Genomic DNA, 20,708 nt, shown 5'->3' with positions numbered 1-20,708 from the left:
CTTTCGTTCCTTTTACTGTACCTCCTTTCATATTCTCTTTCTTCCATCTTACTTTCCTCAACCCTCTCCTAACAATTGATTCAAGGTGCAACCGCGTGGTTTTCTTCCTGTTACGCCTTTCGAACCCTTTTACTGTCAATATCCCATTCAGCGCTGAATGACCTCATAGGTCCCGATGCTTGGCCTTTGGCCTAAATTCTATATTCAATTCAGTTCAATATATAACACATTCTTGGACACAGGTATAGCATTAGAACTAAAAAACCTAACACACTAGGCCTATGTGCGACGGCGTGTAGGCTAAGCAGGGTGTGTTCTTAGGCTGATGTATGTAATGACATAGTTGAATTGATAAGATTATTATTTTGTTCGTTTGTCTCTTATCACTGTCTTGATATTGTTAATCTGCTTCTTATGGTTTTGTTTTTTTATTATTTTGCTTCGCTTTTCTGTTATCACGGTCTTCAAATGTATTGTTTCTTATGATTTTGTTTTATTAAAATAGTTCATGGGTTTAATGTTGAATGGTATTCTGTAGATAGCGTTAAGTAATATTGATTTCCCAAGAACTGTGCTGTATGCGAATGGGAGGCCTCTTTCCCTATTTTCACGGGACGTGTTTATTTTATATTTGAAAATAAACAGATTCCTTGCAACTGTGAAATTGTGTTGTTGCCATGTGTTAACTCTCTTGGTTAGATTGGTAGGCCTACCACCAGTATTTTAGTTTTCTGTAAAAGAAAACTATTGAGATGGCTATTTGTCTGTCTGTCCGCACTTTATTCTGTCCGCAGTTTTTTCTGTCCGTTCTTTTTCTGTCCGCCCTCAGATCTTGAAAACCACTGAGGCTAGAGGGCTGCAAATTGTTATGTTGATATCCAACCTTAATCATCAGACTTCAAATTGCAGCCCTCTAGCCTCAGTAGTTTTTATTTTAAGGTTAAGGTCAGCCATGATCGTGCGCTTGGCACCGCTATAGGTTCGTACAACACAGGCCACCACCGGGCCGTGGCTGAGTGTTTCATACAGCAAGATACGTTGTACAGAAAACTCGATTATGCCGAAGAAACTTCGGCGCATATTTTACTAGTTTGTTTTAGTTATTGGTAGATCCACTGTCTGTTATGGAGAATAAATTATTATAAGACATACTGTTTACAAATAAAGGGAAGGTTGTAAAAAAAAATACGACTCCGAGATAAATTAATTTAAATTGTATTTTGTTACTGAATAAAACTTTTTCTACTTTATAATTATTTGCCCTCAGACGTATAGAATTAAAACTTGAAAAATGGACTTGAATTGTATTCTACTGATAGACTTTTTTTTTTATTTTTTACTTATTAAATGTCTGACCTCAGACCGTATCAGTTCTCTAGCCGGGTTGTATTCAAGGTGTTAAGTAGATACAGGTTCTATCAAATTTTCCTTTACGGCTGTCACTGTTTCACACAACACCACAATCACAATCTTCACCACTTTTTTTTTTTTTTAGACCCCCTGAGACAATCTGTGCTTTCCTTTAGGCCTAGCTGTGTCCGAGAGACTGTTTCGAAGGCGTGTCTGGTTTACTGATGAGCTGTCTGTAGGCCTACGGCGTCTGGTTCTCGTCAGTTGTGAAGTCTGGTGTAAGCCTAATGGATTTTCAGATTCTGTCAGATCTTTCATGGGTTCAGTTTGTTAGTATTCAGTTAATTAGATTTAAAGTCGAATGCATATATATATATATATATATATATATATATATATATATATATATATATATATATATATATATATATAAAGTCCTGCTGGGCCTCTGTAGGTTCATAGGGCAGGCGCTGATCTCCTGTTTCTTAGGCCAAAAGCCAGTGGGGACAGGTCCCAATGCCCATGACACGTGGCATATATATATATATATATATATATATATATATATATATATATATATATATATATATATATATATATATATTATTTGTGTTTGTGTATATATATAATATATATGTATATATATACTTATATATATGGGTGGATCTGACTGAAACTCTGTTTTGTACTGTCTCTGGAGATCAGCTGTGTTTTCATACTTCCAGTGACATTTTAAGATGAATTTCCTTTGTTCAAAGCTAAGTCTTGACGCCATTCATCTATTCCTTTTGGTAAGATCTAAAAAAAATTATTTGAGTTATCTGCTGTTGAAGTATGTATACATTTTATTGAGACACCCTGTATATATATATATATATATATATATATATATATATATATATATATATATATATATATATATATATATATATATATTCGAAATTTGAAATATCAGATAAACTTTCTATTACGTTTTAATGATAATGCCGCTTTTATGAGGGCAGTGGTTTCTCAGTCCTCATCTGTCAATTGTTATCTTTCAACTTCCAAGTGTCACTTTCAGCTCCGCGGAACTGTGTGTTTGTTTCTGTGTGTGTATCGACTTGTTGGCGGCAAGGTTACGTGGAAGCTGATGAACGGGAAAATAGGTTGATTGATTGATATATTTATTTATTTTCATCTGATTAACGATGCTAAATGTTCATCACGTCAAAAGCGTATTGTTTTAAGCTGAAATATAAATCTATTTTCGAGCTGTTATTATTATTATTATTATTATTATTATTATTATTATTATTATTATTATTATTGAGAAGATGTACCCCATTCATATTAACAAGCGCACCACAAAGAATTATTATTATTATTATTATTATTATTATTATTATTATATTGAGAAGACGTACCCTATTCATATGGAACAAGCCCACCACAGGGACCATTGACTTGAAATTAAAGCTTCCAAAGAATTGTTATTATTATTATTATTATTATTATTATTATTATTATTATTATTATTATTATTATTGAGAAGATATGCCCTATTCATATGCAAGAAGCCCACCACAGGGATCATTGACTGAAATTAATTATTATTATTATTAAAGCCCCAAAGAATTATTATTATTATTATTATTATTATTATTATGGAATTATTAAAGCTTCTTATTATTATTATTATTATTATTATTATTATAATATTGAGAAGACGTACCCTATTCATATGGAACAAACCCACCACAGGGGCCCACTGACTTAAAAAATTCAAGAGGCTTCCAAAGAATAAGATGGTGTTCATTCGAAAGCAGCAACGGAAGGTAATGGGAAATACAGAAAGTGGAGATCAGTTATTATAAAAACAGATGAATTAAATTAATGAATAAATAAAAACAAGTAGAACATTAAAATACTTCTTGAACTGCACAGGAAATAGTTCAGTGCGTGTGCGAGTTGGTAAGACGAGAAGCAATAATGATGGCTTCCAAGGAGAAGCCGCCCACGTCTTATTTTTCCAACAGAACGACCACCGCTGCATTTTAAATGCGCACTCATGGGAGGATTACGCTTGGAATACCCCAAGGCGTTGCTCTCCCTCCTCCAAGGTCACTTATTCTGGGGAAGGGCATTCGGCTCGGCGCATACCCAGGAGGAGGGTCGACTCCTCAAGATAATGGTGGGTAATGAGCAACGGAAATGGTATGTGATGATCACTCTGAAATGCTTTAAATATAATTTTGGAAGCAAAGAATAACGTGTATATAAACATAAGTCAGAGCAGTAAGAAACGAATTAATGATGATGATAATTAAGATGTAAAATTAAACGTTCTTTGTCCAAGCTTTTTTCAATGACACCTTAATATTCTTTGGAAGCTTGAATTTCAACTCAAAGGTCCCTGTGGTGGGCTTGGTCCATATGAATAGGGTTATTCGTCTTCTGAATAATAATAATAATAATAATAATAAATAATAATAATAATAATAATAATTTTCTGAATAATAATAATAATAATAATAATAATAATAATAATAATAACGACCATTTTTCACTTCTAATATCGACTGACGCTTACGGGCTGCTTTATGAGCAAGAGCCCGTGCTGGCTTAACGCCAGCTCAGTCAAAAATAACAACACGTGATTTGCTCTAAGCTACACTGACTGAAGAGCCAGTCCCAGACTAGTCCGTCAGTCAGTGCCTCGATGTCAAATAGCTGTGGTAGGCACTTATTTCTCTCTCTCTCTCTCTCTCTCTCTCTCTCTCTCTCTCTCTCTCTCTCTCTCTCTCTCTCTCCTCAAGCTTAAATGCGTAAACAGTCATCAGGCATTTACTCAGCAATCGATAACAGTCCTTATAGACGCTTAATCACCAGCAATTTTCTAATAACGAATCACCAGCAAACCATTTCTACTAAAAGGCTAATTTAAACATCCAACGGCGACAGAGGTTCGTTGGTCTCACCTCGCCTCCCTCCCCGCGCCCACAGGACGAGGTTCTCGCCCACCCAACCCCTCCACCCCCAGGAACCCCCAACCCCATCCCCCAACCCTCCGACCTTCCAACCTACGCGCAGTCTCTGCCGTAGAGAAACAAAACAGAAAACAACATTCCTGAACCAGTCCAGCCGGTGGTGCTACCTGCAAATCAGCCCAGACTGTTAACAGTCCGTAAACAACAGCAGATCTATAGATCTATAGAATAGACTAGACTATACAATTTTGCACGAAGGCCAAGCGCTGGGACCTATGATGATGAGGTCATTCATCGCCGGAGGGAAATTTGAGAGTAGAAAGGTTTGAAAGGTGTAACAGGAGGAAAACCTTTTGCAGTTGCACTATGAAACAGTCGTTGGAGGAGGGTGGAAAGGAAGGCGGAGGTACAGTAAATGGAATGAAACGGGTTGCAGCTAGGGGCCGAAGGGACGTTTCGAAGAGCCTTCAACGCGTGGTGCACTGACGGCACTCCCCACATCAGTGCCTAAAAAATCTTAAATAGATCTACAGACATCAAATGCCATAAAAATCTTAAAATTGCTTCTAAACGTATCAATCGCGATAAATGCTACTTACAAAATCAAGATAAATTTTACTTACAAATCAAGATAAATGTTACTTACAAAATCAAGATAAGCAAATTTTACCAACAAACCAAGATAAATGTTACTTAGAAAACCAAGATAGATTTACTTACAAATCAAGATAAACAAATTCTACGTACAAACAACAAACAAAACTACGGGAAGTGTGCCCGCCTGCCGTCGCCATCCTCCATTAGCACATCAGTTTAACAGGAATGACTAAGGTATTACTACTGAAATGCTTTCCACGCCAAAAGCCCATCGTGTTCGGCTAATTTCACAAAATGGTAAAAGTCACGACACCGAGACTAAGCATGTATAAAGAGTTCGGATTAACCTAATGTTATATACACCAGTATGTATGTATGTATGTATGTACTAATGTGTATATATATATATATATATATATATAGTAAATTTCTGACTCACATCAGGATCGAACCCCAGGTCTTTCAATTGGCAGCAGTCTGGTCTTGCAGTTGAAAACCCTGGGTTCGATCCTGATGTGAGTCAGAAATTTATCTCTGTTCCACACGTGATTGTGTGTTGATATGCTATATATATATATATATATATATATATATATATATATATATATATATATATATATATATATATATGTATATATTGTTATCATTATCCAAGCCCTCCTCACGTTTGATTAGTTACGTACGAGCATGTGCTACTTGGGTATGACGTCACTGTGCTGGGAAACGATGCCTTTACATTAATTATATATATATATATATATATATATATATATATATATATATATATATATATATATATATATATATATATATATATATATATATATAATCATATTGCTAAGACATCGTTTTCCTACAGTTGCGAGGCATGTTTTTATTTTTGTCATTTCCCCAACTCATGGCACCATTACAACCTCATCAATGCCCCACCCAGGGAGGACAAACAGGTTTTCAGGAGGAGGGTGGATATGTCATGTCTCCCCAACCCACCCAATCCGCTTCCTACCCCGTCCCCACCCGGGTTGGACAAACAGGTGTGCAGGAGGAGGGTGGCTGAGTCATGTCTCCCCTACCCTCCCCTCCCAGATCAGCTTACTACCCCACCCCAACCGGGGCGGACAAACAGGTTTGTAGGGGGAGGGTGGATGTGTCATGTTTCCCCTACCCTCCCGATCACGGACCTACCCCTCCCCGGGTACCCCTGGTGGAGGGAGATCCACTCGGATTTTATTATTATAGAAGGTTGATAGATTCATCGTAAATATGGCACACCGCGTAAAGTTTTGAGTTATACACTCTAGGGCGGGGTTGGGGTTCCAGATTCCATTCATATAACTTTATCAGACGAACCTCAAGGACGTGCCCTGGAATTTACAGCAGGGTACACTTGAATCGGTAGCAGGTATTGATGAAAAAGTTGCAAAATCAGTATCGCGAACATTAGTAATATAAAACTGGAAATAAACGAAATTATCAATAATGTTATCTCATAAGACCAACATCGCAATTATTATTATTATTATTATTATTATTATTATTATTATTATTATTATTATTATTATTATTATTATTATTATTATTGTACACTTCAAATAATGTCCGTAACTGCCTATTCGTTAGGTGTGAAACTTTTGATTATTTCCAAGTCTCTGCATGGACTTAATTGTTAACTTTTCAATAGAAAAATGTCACCACTCAATAATTCATTGTAGAACCACTTACTACATTATCATATCATGTACAAACACTGATGACTGCACAAGAGAGAGAGAGAGAGAGAGAGAGAGAGAGAGAGAGAGAGAGAGAGAGAGAGAGAGAGAGAGAGAGAGAGAGAGAGAGAGAGATATTCCACAATCCGCAATTCAAAACAAACAGACATGAATACGTAACTCTCTGATGTTGTCTATAGTAGCTTCCTGGCCCACATCAACTTAAAACTAAAAGGTAAACTTGCGTAATCATGAGACGACGTAATTCAAATCGTTGCACTCGTTCATTCATAAGGAATGAATATAGTGATGGAATCTGTAAGAGAATTTCGTATACAGACCACTTATAAACGTAATATTAATGTCGTATTTGAGAAACTCATATCAGTGTAATAATTATATACTACTTAACCATTGGCTACGTAATATCAGTGGACAAACCTAGCTTCCTGTACGAAGAGAGAGAGAGAGAGAGAGAGAGAGAGAGAGAGAGAGAGAGAGAGAGAGAGAGAGAGAGATTGTCAACACTACCATTCTTCATATAAATGTATCAAATGTGTTTTTCTTATGAGAGAGAGAGAGAGAGAGAGAGAGAGATTGTCAACACTACCATTCTTCATATACTGTAGATGTATCAAATGTGTTGTTCTTATTAGAGAGAGAGAGAGAGAGAGAGAGAGAGAGAGAGAGAGAGAGAGAGAGAGTACCATTTTTCATATATGTATCAAATGTGTTTTTCTTAAGAGAGAGAGAGAGAGAGAGAGAGAGAGAGAGAGAGAGAGAGAGAGAGAGAGAGAGAGAGAGAGAGGAGGTTGTCAACATTACTTTCTTCATATAGGTATGTATCAGATGTGTATTTCTTATTAGAGAGAGAGAGAGAGAGAGAGAGAGAGAGAGAGAGAGAGAGAGAGAGAGAGAGAGAGAGATTACGGCACCCGACAGAACTCTAGAAAAGCGTTTAATTATTGCAAAACTATTTTCCACAAATGTTGTTTATCAGACTGCAACAAGTTATGGGAAACGGAGGGTTTACTGTAAGTAACCTCTGTTAAATATTGAATTTTGGTAAACCAGGATAGAATAAAATATAGAATTTAGGCCGAAGGCCCAGCGCTGCCACCTGTGAGGTCACTCAGCGCTGAAACAGAAATTGACTGTAAAAGGTTTGAAAGGTGTAACAGGAGGAAAACCTCGCAGCTGCACTATGAATCAATTGTTAGAAGGTCGGGGAAAGTAAGATGGAAGAAAGAGAATATGAACGGAGAATATAACTGAAGGGGTCACAGCTAGGGCCCTAAGGGACTCTGCAAAAGAAGGTGCACTGATGGCTTTTCCCCCCTACGGGTTTTGGCAAATCAGGATCACCTGCAGGACTAAACGCCGTTAGACAGATGCTAAAGAGGCTGTCTTGCAATTGGCTCCTTATCAGAACATGTAGATTCGACAGAATGAAGGCGAACTATATATACACAAAGTTAAATTCTGATGGTTTCCCTCGAGAATTTAAACCTAACGTCTTAAGAGTGTTGAAATAATGTAAATATTGTAATTTTGTTAATTTTAAAGAAAAGTAAAAAAAAATAACGTCTAAAGATTTCAACCTAACGTCAAAATTTTCCTCGACGACGATGACTGTCGACGAAGCCAGTCCTCAACGCGCATGCGTACAAATAAACAAACTGCAAAAGCAATCACGATGACTGTCCAGTTTGCACTGAGAACGGACGAATCTTTTCGCGTCATAGTCAACTGCAGTGATGTAACCCAAAGGAAACATATCATGCAATAAAAAAGATATTTCCAACCGCCACAAATAATGTGAAACAAATTAACACAAAACTTGTTAAATGAAATAAACAAAAAATGTCAAGCCTTCTGGAAACGTGAAATTATTATTACAGAGAAATATATCGAGAGAGATATATCGCAGAACAGCCCATGAACTCATGGATGGAAGAACCACGTGGTTCACACACACACCTGACAGCATTGACAAATGAATATGGGACCCACGATGGGAGGAGGGTAAGGGAGATTAGGGGTGGGGAGAGAGACCTCTGGGAGGCCGAGGAAGTTGGGGGGGGGGGGGTGGGTGGAGAGGGAGAAGCGCCCATGTTTAGTCCCGTCGCCCAGTGCAATGCAGTCTCTCGCTCTATTTATAAATAATCTTCCCTTGCGTACCCCCCAAGAATCTTCTAAAACCACTTAAGATTAAAAAACTGTGAAGCAGAAGATTTGTAAATTTATCTTTTTGACGCGTCCGTACCAGTTACTGAGAGAGAGAGAGAGAGAGAGAGAGAGAGAGAGAGAGAGAGAGAGAGAGAACCTTGGTGCGCATTAACTCTCACAACATACACATACACACGCACACTACACCCAGCAATCTAAAGTCTGCTGCCATCACAGCGCTCAAGGTCGACTTTTAGTTGATCTAACCAAACGCTCGCTACGAGAGATACCTTCTTTTTTTATTTTTTTTTATTTTTCCATTTCTGGTCAGTGCTACGACGTACGTATGGCCATGAACATTTGGGGGGAATGACCCTCTCTCTCTCTCTCTTTCTCTCGTCTCGCCTATAGATGAAGAGACAAGAGCACTTGAGCACCAAAACAAGTTGACTCCCCAGCGCACATTTCACTGACTGAGGTTCATAAATGATTGCATAATACCCACGTTGCGGGGTAGAGGCACTGACTAGGAGAGGCTGTAAAGAAGGGCATTGGACACACGTATGGGTAACTACTGTGTTATATACTGTATGAAGAGACTATATTGATTATTATTAGACTGTATTATTATACGTTTTTTCTCGGTATCCTAAACTAAAGTGTCAAGTCATTTTTCAAATCAGATGCTGTTCTGTAATAGTGGTCAAATATATATGTGTGCATAGGCTATATTATATATATATATATATATATATATATATATATATATATATATATATATATATATATATATATATATATATATATATATATATATATACACACACACACACACAGGATAAAACGTTTCTTCATTTAATTCCTATTTGGATTCAAGGCTTGTATAGGTAAGTGTATCCTTGAAGTGAAATGAAATTAAGAGGTATTGTGGATGCTAAATATAAATGGACACACTAAATATAAACATATATATATATATATATATATATATATATATATATATATATATATATATATATATATATATATATATATATATATATATATTATATATACTCTGTAAAATTCTGCCACTTGTGTCTTCCCTGTGCTTCATCTTCCACCGATCTCCACTCATCTCCGGCCTCTTATTTTTCACATTTCTCAGTTCAAGTAAGTCTGTGGCTTTCAACTCTTCTGGTGGTCACAAGAGCCCAGCTGATGCTATCACGTAGTATAATTCTTCCTGGGGTTGTTCGAAGGACATGTCCAAACCATCTCCACCACATTTCCATCATTACCTCATATACATGTGAAACTTCCGTAATTTCTCTTGCGATGTTTCCACCTCGTAACAGTCCTTTTCAAGATTTTTTTCTTAACGACCATAATAAGATGGTTTCATTGTCATATCTTGATTGGTAACTGTATAGCAGTAAGGAAAATACTTGGCTCATATAGTCTCACTTTTGTATACAATGTCATTCGATTTGATTCCCGAATCTTTTTCAGCCTGCCATTTGTTTGATGAGCCTTTTTCAGCGCACCTCTCAACTCCAATTCCTGGGAACCAGCAACAGATATCATTGTCTTTAACTACTTTACAGATTCAACCTTTTTAATCCTTTCTTCATCTGATGTTACTTCATCCCCTCAACGCACATTCTACTCTCATTGCTTCTGTTCCTCTTAGGTCTCAGTCCCACCTTCCAAGGCTACATGATGAAAACAGTCCCTCATTGGATGGGTTGGTAACGTTCTCGGCTAGAACCCTGCTGGGCCCGTGTTCGATTCTCCGACCGGCCATTGAAGAATTAGAGAAATAAATTTTCTGGTGATAGAAATTCATTTCTCGTTATAATGTGGTTTGGATTCCACAGTAAGCTGTGGGTCCCGTTGCTAGGTTCTTAGCCACGTAAAACAAATCTAATCCTTCGGGCCAGCCCTAGGGAGCTGTTAATCAGCCCAGTGGTCTGGTTAGGCTAAGGTATACTTAACTTTTTTCTTCCCGATGAAAACAGCGGCACTTGCATAATCTGTGTCAGTCAAGCGTCTATCGTTACCACCCCAATCTAAACGCTCTCATCCATATAAGTCCACTTTTGACATTATAAATTCTGGAAGAAGGGCACACGTAGCAATGGAGTGCTTTGCCATTATATAACAAAGCTCCCATAGTAACTAAAACCACTCAAGAACCTGTGGAAGTCTATCCCATATTCCGCTCACTTCAGGTCTGTGTCCTTGTTTTCCTGTGACAGCTGATTAAATACATTTATAAAAGGGGTCTGTTGAATCAAGAAATGAGAAGGATGTCCTTACCTAAAAAAAAAAAAAAAAAAAAAGCAGAACCACGGGATCAAAAAGGGATTTGAAAATTGAATGGAACAAGTTCTGACAACGACGGTCAATTGCTCAAACCTTGCCGAGTTTTGCGTTGGGATTTTACAAGTTGGGTGTAACTCTTTTCCCCAAAACATTTTAATGCATTTTGAATACCTTTCACCTGGAGAATGTTACTGATTTAAGAAACGCAACTTATTCTATTTTCGGTAGATTTCACCGCGAGGATATAAAAGTGATGTAGCAACTTTCAACCGCTTGAAATAATTAAAAGTGACAACGTATGTTTCTTGAAGATGGCTGATACTTAGTGAAGTCGACATAATCCTTATTAGTTACGATTCACTTCCCCCAATCAAAAGTGCTGACAAAAAAGGACGCTGATGGTGATGATACTACTACTACTACTAATGCTACTTACTACTACTACTGCTACTGCTACTGCGTCGTTGGAACTGAGATGAAGCAGGAGAAATATATGCCAGAATGAAGATTATTTCAGGTACTTTTGAACAGAATAAAATATGGAATTTAGACCAAAGGCCAAGCTCTGGAACCTATAAGGTCATTCAGCGCTTCAAAGGGAAACTGACAGTAAAAGGTTGGAAAGGTGTAACAGGAGGAAAACCTTTCTCAGTTGTGCTGTGATGGTGGAAAATCAGATGGAAGAAAGAAAATATGAACGGAGGTACAGTAAAAGGAATGAAAGAAGTTGCAGCTAGGGGCCGAAGGGACGCTGCAAGGACCTTTGAGTAATGCCTACAGTGCACCACGTGAGGTGCACTGACGGCGCTAACCCCCAATACTGAGAGGTAGTTTTGAAGACAGAAACAGTTGCATAAATATCGAAATATTGCGAATAGGCCGACGGGGAGAGAGATTCTGCCATACGTGAAATGTTAGTTAATCAAAAAGATTGATTAGTGATATGTGATAGTATGGTTGGAGACAGTTAGAAAGATAACAATTAGGGCGTACACTGCGGACCCATTTCCTGCCAGGAAGAACGCGTAGGCCTAAGCATTCCTAGGCCTACTTGTAAGGTAACGTAATGGCGAGATATATGGAGTGCAAGCAAACTGTGCGTGTGTGTTTATTTTTAAAGGTTTCTTAAGTCTGTGAAGCAACTGTCTGGCTGTGGAATACTTTGCAGGTGTTTAATCGTGATCCAGAAGACAGTGGCCTGAATGGACTTGCAGGCGTTTAATTTTGATCCAGAAGACAGTGTCCTAAATAAACAGTTCTAAGGATAACAGTTCACTTGTGAAATTTAAAAGTTCACTTGAGAAAATTAGTGAACTTGAATTTACAACAAGCCATAGACAATTAGCATGGCTACCGTGGGTCTGAATGAAAGAAATCTAGAACTGGCACTGCTCTGCAAAAATGAAATGCACACTTTCAGAACAAAAACGTGTAGGCCTAGTTGATAGGAGAGAAGTGCTATAGGCATTCTTTGATTAGGGATTGCAAAGGCAAATTAAAAATGTAAATTTACATATGCAGACTAAAAAGTAAGTATACCTTTGTTTTACCAGACCACTGAGCTGATTAACAGCTCTCCTAGGGCTGGCCCGAAGGATTAGACTTATTTTACGTGGCTAAGAACCGCAGGCCTTTTAGTAATAAAGGAATGGAAATGAATATAATATTTAGGCCAAAGGCCCAACGCTGGCAACCTGAGAGGTCATTCAGCGCTGAGACGGAAATTGGGACTAAAACGGTTTGAAAGGCGTAACAGGAGGAAAACCTTCTCCAGTTGCACTATGAAACAACTGTTAGAAGAGGCTTGAGGAAAACAAGACGGAAGAAAGAGAATATGAGTGGAGGTACAGCAAAAGGAATGAAAGGGGTTGCAGATAAGGGCCGAAGGGACGCTGCAAAGAAGACCCTCAAGTAGTGCCTACATGCACATCAAGAGGTGCACTGACGACTTTTAATACAAAAGTTACGTATACCTTAGTTTAACCAGACCACTGAGCTGATTAACAGCTCTCCTAGGGCTGACCAGAAGGATTAGACTTTACGTGGCTGAGAACCAATTGGTTACCAATTCCTTCTTAGATAAAGGCAACTGGCTGGCAAAATGAACATCCCCGGAGAACTTAAATACGAAAAGATAAGAAACAGGCTCTAATCTAATGAAATATCCATGGAGGACAACAAACTTCTCCTTTTGCAAGATGGAATTGACAAGATTTAACACCACGGGCTTCTCTCAAATATATCTAAAAATATCAGTAAAAACATCGGCAATGCAACAGTACAATAAAACTAACCAAATTGCTGCTATACGGTAACTTGCTCATCAGACCTTCAAGAAGGTCAATTAGAAATTATTAAGTAGGATGTGGGCTGACCTAGTTAAGGGCTCCCCTATTCACCCTTTTTCATCCTGTAGGGACATTGCCAGTGTAGTTGCTACTGTATATGCATGCACGGCTATTATTTACAATGCATTCAATATGAATGTTAGCATTCCCCCAATAATAATAATAATAATAATAATAATAATAATAATAATAATAATAATAATAATAGCTTCCTTCCAGGATCTCTTCCAGTTCAGAACTCCCGACTGTCGTTAATAATAATAATAATAATAATAATAATAATAATAATAATAATAATAATAATAATAATAATAATAGCCACCTTCTGGGATCTCTTCCAGTTCAGAACTCCCATAATAATAATAATAATAATAATAATAATAATAATAATAATAATAATAATAATAATAATAATAATAATAATAATAGCCTTCTTCCAGGATCTTCCACAGTTCAAAACGCCCAACTGTCGTTAATAATAATAATAATAATAATAATAATAATAATAATAATAATAATGATGATGGCCTCCTTCCGGGATCTCTTCCAGTTCAGAACTCCCAACTGTCGTTCTTAGTGTCTAAGCATTGTTTAAAGTCGGTCGCGTTGCAGATTGCCAGCGTTCTTTATTCAGCCGAGCTGCCGCAGTGTCAACAGTGCAACTGCCAGAGATCTTTTGTTCGTAATGTTTATAATAACGCTTTCAAGACTTAACTGGTTTTTTAAACCGAGGCGCAGATCTTACCTAGCAGGGCATTCCTTTTTTTTTTATATATACCTTTGATTTTTTTTGTTTAACTGTAGGCATTATTTAAGGTTCTTTGCAGCGTCCCTTCGGCTCCTAGCTACTTCAACCCCTTTCATTCCTTTTACTGTACCTCCGTTCGTATGCTCTTTCTTCCTTCTTGCTTTCCTCAGCCCTCGCCAAGCGACTTCATAGTGCGACTTCAAAAGGTTTTCCTCCTGTTACATCTTTCAAATCTTTTACTGTCGATTTCCGTTTCAGCGCAGAATGACCTCATAGGTGCCAGCGCTTGGCCTTTGGCCTAAATTCTATATTTTGTTTTCTTATTTATTTTTAACATGTGTTTCATTTCACAAGTATTTTCCTTTTTTTTTTGTTCAGTTTTTTCTTTCGGTCATGCATCGACATTCCGTTGACGTGGAGCTTGTTGGTCAATTCAGTGGGCCTTTGAATTGTTCATTAAAATGTACGTGCTTCGTGAATAGCAATTAAGGAAGATGGTGGCGAAGGCGATTTCATGTGTGGGAGGGACTTTGCTTGTTGTATACCTTAGTTTTTACCAGACCACTGAGCTGATTAACAGCTCTCCTAGGGCTGGCCCGAAGGATTAGACTTATTTTACGTGGCTAAAAACCAATTGGTTACTTAGCAACGGGACCTACAGCTTATTGTGGAATCCGAACCACATTAGAAATGTGTGCAAAGGCTCCGTTTTATCTGCATAATCTAGCATTTTTGAACCTTATTTGTATCCTTTTAAAAATACGGAAGATGGTACTTATGGTCAGCCTTCTTGGAATTTTTCTTTTTCCACTCTTACGAGTATTTACCGACTCTCCCCATAGGAGGGTAGTGACATCAGTGCACCTCATGCTGTGCACTGTAGGCATTACTTAAGGTGCCTGACAGCTTTCCTTCGGCCCCTAGCTGCAACTCCTTTCATATTCTTTCTTTCATCTGACTTTCCACCTACTCTAACACTTGTCTCACGGTGCAACTGAGAGGTTTTCCTTCTGTTACACCTTTCAAGCTTTCTCGCTGTCAGTTTCCCTTTCAGCGCTGAATGTCCTCATAGGTCCCAGCGCTTTGCCAAAACTGTCAATTTCCCCTTCAGCGCTGAAAACTGTGCCAAACTTCAGTTTCCTTTCAGCGCTGAATGTCCTCATAGGGTCCCAGCTCTTTGCCAAAACTAGGTCCCAGGTCCCAGCGCTTTGCCAAAATTGTCAATTTCCCTTTCAGCGCTGAATGTCCTCATAGGTCCCAGCGCTTTGCCAAAACTGTCAATTTTCCTTTCAGCTCCTTTGGTGTAAATTCTACTTTCTGCTCTATGAATGACCAAGTCATCTAGTGGGTCATGGAGTCAAGTGAAGCACGGGAAGTTGTTGGTAATTCAGTCCAAGTCTTCGCAGGAGTTACTTGAATACAAATCTTCATGGAGATGGCCGCTCGGCGTGGGATTTGAATACTGACTGGTCATGCGGATTGGAGCAAAGGGTACAGGAGAGTACAAATACTACAAAATCAAGCTGTAAGCGGCGACTGTATCTTTCAGTTTATCGAAGTGTTCGTCTGAGGGAGAAATTTCCCGCATAGATAAAATTTGTTGTGGTCAAGCTGTTTGGAGAAAAAACCCTAGTCAGAATGGTAAATGAAAATAAAGATTTGGCGGAAGGCGTGATATTTAACAAGTACAAGGCGAATTTCTTGGAAATCAGTGATGTTAGGAAGGGGCAAGACTTGAGTTTTGATCTTAATGTGAGTCAGAAATTTATTTCTGTTCCACACGTAATTGTGTGTCGGTATTTCAAATATCTATATGTATGTATATAATTTTGTTCATGTATGTATGTTTATATGTGTTGATATATATACATAAAATGTTTGCAACGGAGAAAACTGCACACACAGTGCATATATACAGTGTGTGTGTGCAGTTTTCTTCGTTGCAAACAATTTAAACCAATATGAGAAGCTGTATTCAAGTCAGGGCGCGGAATGTGTCTGCAACAAAGTTGTATGGTAAGAAGGACAGGAAAATCGTGCGGCTGCTTATATCTCTCATGTCGGAATGCTCAGCTGTGTGAAAGTTCCTTCACTTGCATTGTTTTGCTAGGCGACTTGTCACTGCATATATCCACCTCCCCCCCCCACAAGGTGAGACACTCATAAAAATGAACAGACGTACAAACAAACAAATAGCAGTTTCTCTCGCCGTCAGGCAAGCAAAACATTGTGCGTGGCTGAATTGTCAGACTTTTCGGCGTTTGTTGCATTAATCCACCCGTAGGGGGGAAGTGCCGTCATTACACCTCATACGGTGCACTGTAGGCATTGCTCAAGGTTCTTTGCGGCTTGCCTCCGACCCTTAGCTGCAACCCCTTTTATTTCTTTTACTGTACCTCCTTTTGTATTCTCTTTCTTCCATCTTACTTTCCTCAACCCTCTCCTAACAGTTGATTCACAGTGCAACTACGAGGTTTTCCTCCTGTTACACCTTTCAGACCTTGTCTCGTCAATTTCCGTTTCAGCGCTGAATGATCTCATAGGTCCAGTGCTTGGCCTTTGGCCTAAATTATATGTTTAACTCAATGTCAGTGCATTAATGCAGTATATATTCGTGCAGCTGCGTCTTCGTTATTGCTTATCGAAGGTTATTGTTGCAGTCCCTTTCATTCCTCTGACTGTACCTCCGTTAATATTCTCTGTCTTCGATCCTCCTGTTACACCTTTCAAACATTTACTGTCAGTTTCCGTTTCTGCGCTGAATGACCTCGTAGGACGCAGCGCTCGGCCTTTGGCCTAAATTTTATATTCCAATTACATCCTTTTAGAGGACATATATGCTTTTGGCATTGCTTCCTTCGTGGTGTTAATATTTATAACATGTATCCGAGGAGTAAATACATGAAGGAATTCTGTTTTTTTAGAGAAGTGTTTATGTGTGTGTGTTTGCTCCATCTATCTTAAGCCATGCGGTGAATATCCAGTTTTATCCATCTTCCCATTGTTCCTTCAGCGGAGTTTCATTGTCTCCAGAACTGAATTTATGGGAGTCCAGTTATGGTGCTGTTTAAAGCCCCCTTACATTTATACATATACACGTATATATATATATATATATAAAATATATATATATATATATATATATATATATATATATATATATATATATATATATATATATATATATATATATATATATATATATATATATATATATAATATATAAGAGATATAAATGATATATATTTATTATAGAGAGAGATAAATATACATGTAATATATATATATATATATATATATATATATATATATATATATATATATATATATATAAATTATATACATACATAAATACAGAGAGAGAGAGAGAGAGAGAACGTTCTTTCTTTCCCTCTCTCTACCTCGCATAAGCAACACCTCTCTCTCTCGTTGCGCCTTCAAGTTGCGAGTAAGGTCCACCCACTTTTTCTTATCAAATGATGATCTGATAAATTATTATCTGAAGGGTTGTTTGTGATGGTTTTTTTTTTTTTCCTGACGTTCATCAGATTAAGGAGAGAGAGTTTTCATTTGGGGAAAATGATCATTAACAAAAAGCATGATATTGACAAGCACCGTTCAAGCTCTCTCTCTCTCTCTCTCTCTCTCTCTCTCTCTCTCTCTCTCTCTCTCTCAAAGTAAGTAGGCCGTCTCCTCCACGAAATTTGAACTTGAGATTGTCAAGGAATTGGACACGGATGACGTACCATGTCACCAAGAATATTATGTCTTTGTTATGTGAGTTTGTGTTGTGTCTTGAAGTAGTCGCGTAGCCTAATCACTCATTCACTCCCTCCTCCTCCTCCTCCTCCTCCTCCTCCTCCTCCTCCTCCTCCTCCTCCTCCTCCTCCTCCTCCTCCTCCTCCTTTGATGACTGTTCTTTTCGCGTGCATTGTTGTTAAACATTTTAATCCGATCTAAGCGAAATTTGAAAGGCAGGTGCTTGAAGGTCACGTGATTATTTGACTCAGATGGTTATGCCCCGTAAGGGGTTAGTGCCGTCAGTGCACCTTATGTGGTGCACTGTAGGCATTACTTTAGCTGCAACCCCTGTCGTTCCTTTTACCGTACCTCCCTCCATATTCTCTCTCCTTCATCTTACTTTCCTGAACCCTCTCCTAACAGTTGATTCATGTGCAGCTGCGAGGCTTTCCTCCTGTTACACCTTTCAAACCTTTTACTGTCTATTTCCGTTTCAGCGCTGAATGGCCTCATAGATCCCAGCGCTTGGCCTTTGGCCTAAATCCTATATTCAGTACAGATGATTATGACAAAGTCCAGTTGCTAAGATCACGAGGCTGCCAAAAAAAAAAAAAAAAAGTGGTCAAGAAGGTATATCTGCATATAAAGAAATAAAAAAAACTTATCAAATATTATGTCACTTACCTATCAGTTTACAATCATATGCCACTCCAGCTTGTAGGTGCATCTTCAAGATAAAGACCTGCATGTAAAAAAAAAAAATAATAGATATAATATATATATATATATATATATATATATATATATATATATATATATATATATATATATATATATATATATATATATATATACCGCTTATATTATATACCACTCCAAGTAAGCACGCTGTTGGCCCAGCGTTCGAGTCTTCGTCCGGCCAGTGACGCATTAGAGGAATTTATTTCTGGTGATAGAAATTCATTTCTCGTCATAATGTGGTTCGGATTCCACAATAAGCTGTAGGTCCCGTTACTAGGTAACCAATTGGTTCTCAGCCACGTAAAATAAGTCTAATCCTTCGGGCCAGCCCTAGGAGAGCTGTTAATCAGCTCAGTGGTCTGGTTAAACTAAGATATACTTAACCACTCCAAGTTCTAGGACCGTCTCCAAAATGGTGGACAGGATAACTGCAAATAACGATTGTCCCCTCTTAGAAATAATGGTCAAATCAGAAGTGTCACTGCGCCAATTCTGCATTGTTTTCCCCTGCTCAGAGCTGGAAGAACACTTGGATATTGAACCGAACTTTTGTTTTTTCTAATTAGCGAATACTCTCGAAAGTGGCATGTGCCTGCGAGGTCTAAGATGTCAGTTCTAAGGGATTTTCATCCTCGAGTTAATGTAGTTAGGAATGGAGTATAAGATTTAGGCCAAGGCCAGTCGCTGGGTCCTGTGATGACGTCATTCAGCGCTGCAAGGGGAAATTGAGAGCAAAGAGGTTAGAGAAGTGCATCGGGAGGAAAACCTGGCAATTGTTAGGAGAGTGCTGAGGAAAATAAGATGGACGAAAGAGAATATGAACGGAGGTACAGTAGAAGGAATGTAGTAGGTTGCATCTAGGGGCTGAAGGGACGAGTCAGTGGAGTTTTAAAGTTTTCCATTTGTTATGGATGATTAGACTGACTCGTTTGTTATTTTATAGTGTTATTTTTTATAGTTTTATTTCTCGGTGTTGATGGAAGGTGCGCCCGAGACGCCAGTCATCCGTTAAAGGGGTCTCATTCATGTTTTCTTTCCTTGGAATAGTGAGATAGAAAGAGGAAGAGTGAACAAAATTAGAAGAAGAAGAAGAAGAAGAAGAAGAAGAGAGAGAGAGAGAGAGAGAGAAAAGACTAGAATGTCAGTTCACTTCAGACGGAGCACCCCGTCGCGTCGTCTTTGATTGAGGGCCGTTAGGCAAAGAACGGAACCTCGTTAGGTCTTGACGTGTGGAATTTAAGTTCGAATCAATCTCTCTCTCTCTCTCTCTCTCTCTCTCTCTCTCTCTCTCTCTCTCTCTCTCTCTCTCTCTCTCATATTTGTTTAGCTTTCCGTCCTGAATTGTTTACGTCGTATGTTCGTTTGTTGTATGCAAGAAAATTCATTGACAGTCATATTTATTTTCATAATGTGCATATATAATACCAGTTACATGGGGAGAGAGAGAGAGAGAGAGAGAGAGAGAGAGAGAGAGAGAGAGAGAGAGAGAGAGAGAGAGAGAGAGAATAGATTATACAATAATAACTGAAAGTGCCCCAGTGCTTGGCTTTATAGCCAAATTTCCATAAATCAAATCAAAAATAGATTATACCATTCGCAATTATTGTGTCGGGGATCAAATATATTTGTCGGTTTGATGCAATCTATTGAATCGTTGTTCATTTTCTTGTTATAAGCAAGTTCTGTTGGAGCATCACTGACAAAATGGGAATACCGAAGAAAGTTGATACTCCGGAGTGTAAGATAGAACTGTTAGTCGCCAATAGAGGAAAGTTTTCTTGAATGCTTTCTTTCAATTTAATCATACGAGATTCGTGAATCTCCACAGAAGGGGTGTATTGCCGTCAGTGCACCTCACGCAGCGCACTGTAGGCATTACTTAGGGTTCTTTGCAGCGTCCCTTCGGCCCCTAGCTGCAACCTCTTTCATTCCTTTTACTGTACCTCCGTTCATATTATCATTCTTCCATCTTACTTTTCTCAGCCCTCTCCTCCTGTTACACCTTTCGAACCTTTTTACTCTTAATTTC

The 20,708-nt window shown here is 38.3% G+C and overlaps 1 protein-coding gene across 1 annotated transcript in view; it reads left to right on the top strand.

The window, feature by feature from the left end:
• Window positions 1-20,708, top strand: part of LOC136840676 (protein phosphatase PTC7 homolog) — a 361,532-nt gene that overhangs the window by 19,995 nt on the left and 320,829 nt on the right. The gene's annotated exons all lie outside the window — the stretch shown is intronic.

This window comes from Macrobrachium rosenbergii, chromosome 8 (genome assembly GCF_040412425.1).
Source record: "Macrobrachium rosenbergii isolate ZJJX-2024 chromosome 8, ASM4041242v1, whole genome shotgun sequence".
NCBI classification, from domain to species: domain Eukaryota; kingdom Metazoa; phylum Arthropoda; class Malacostraca; order Decapoda; family Palaemonidae; genus Macrobrachium; species Macrobrachium rosenbergii.
The sequence above is the reverse complement of the archived record's forward strand: the minus strand, read 5'-3'. Positions and strand labels throughout refer to the sequence as shown.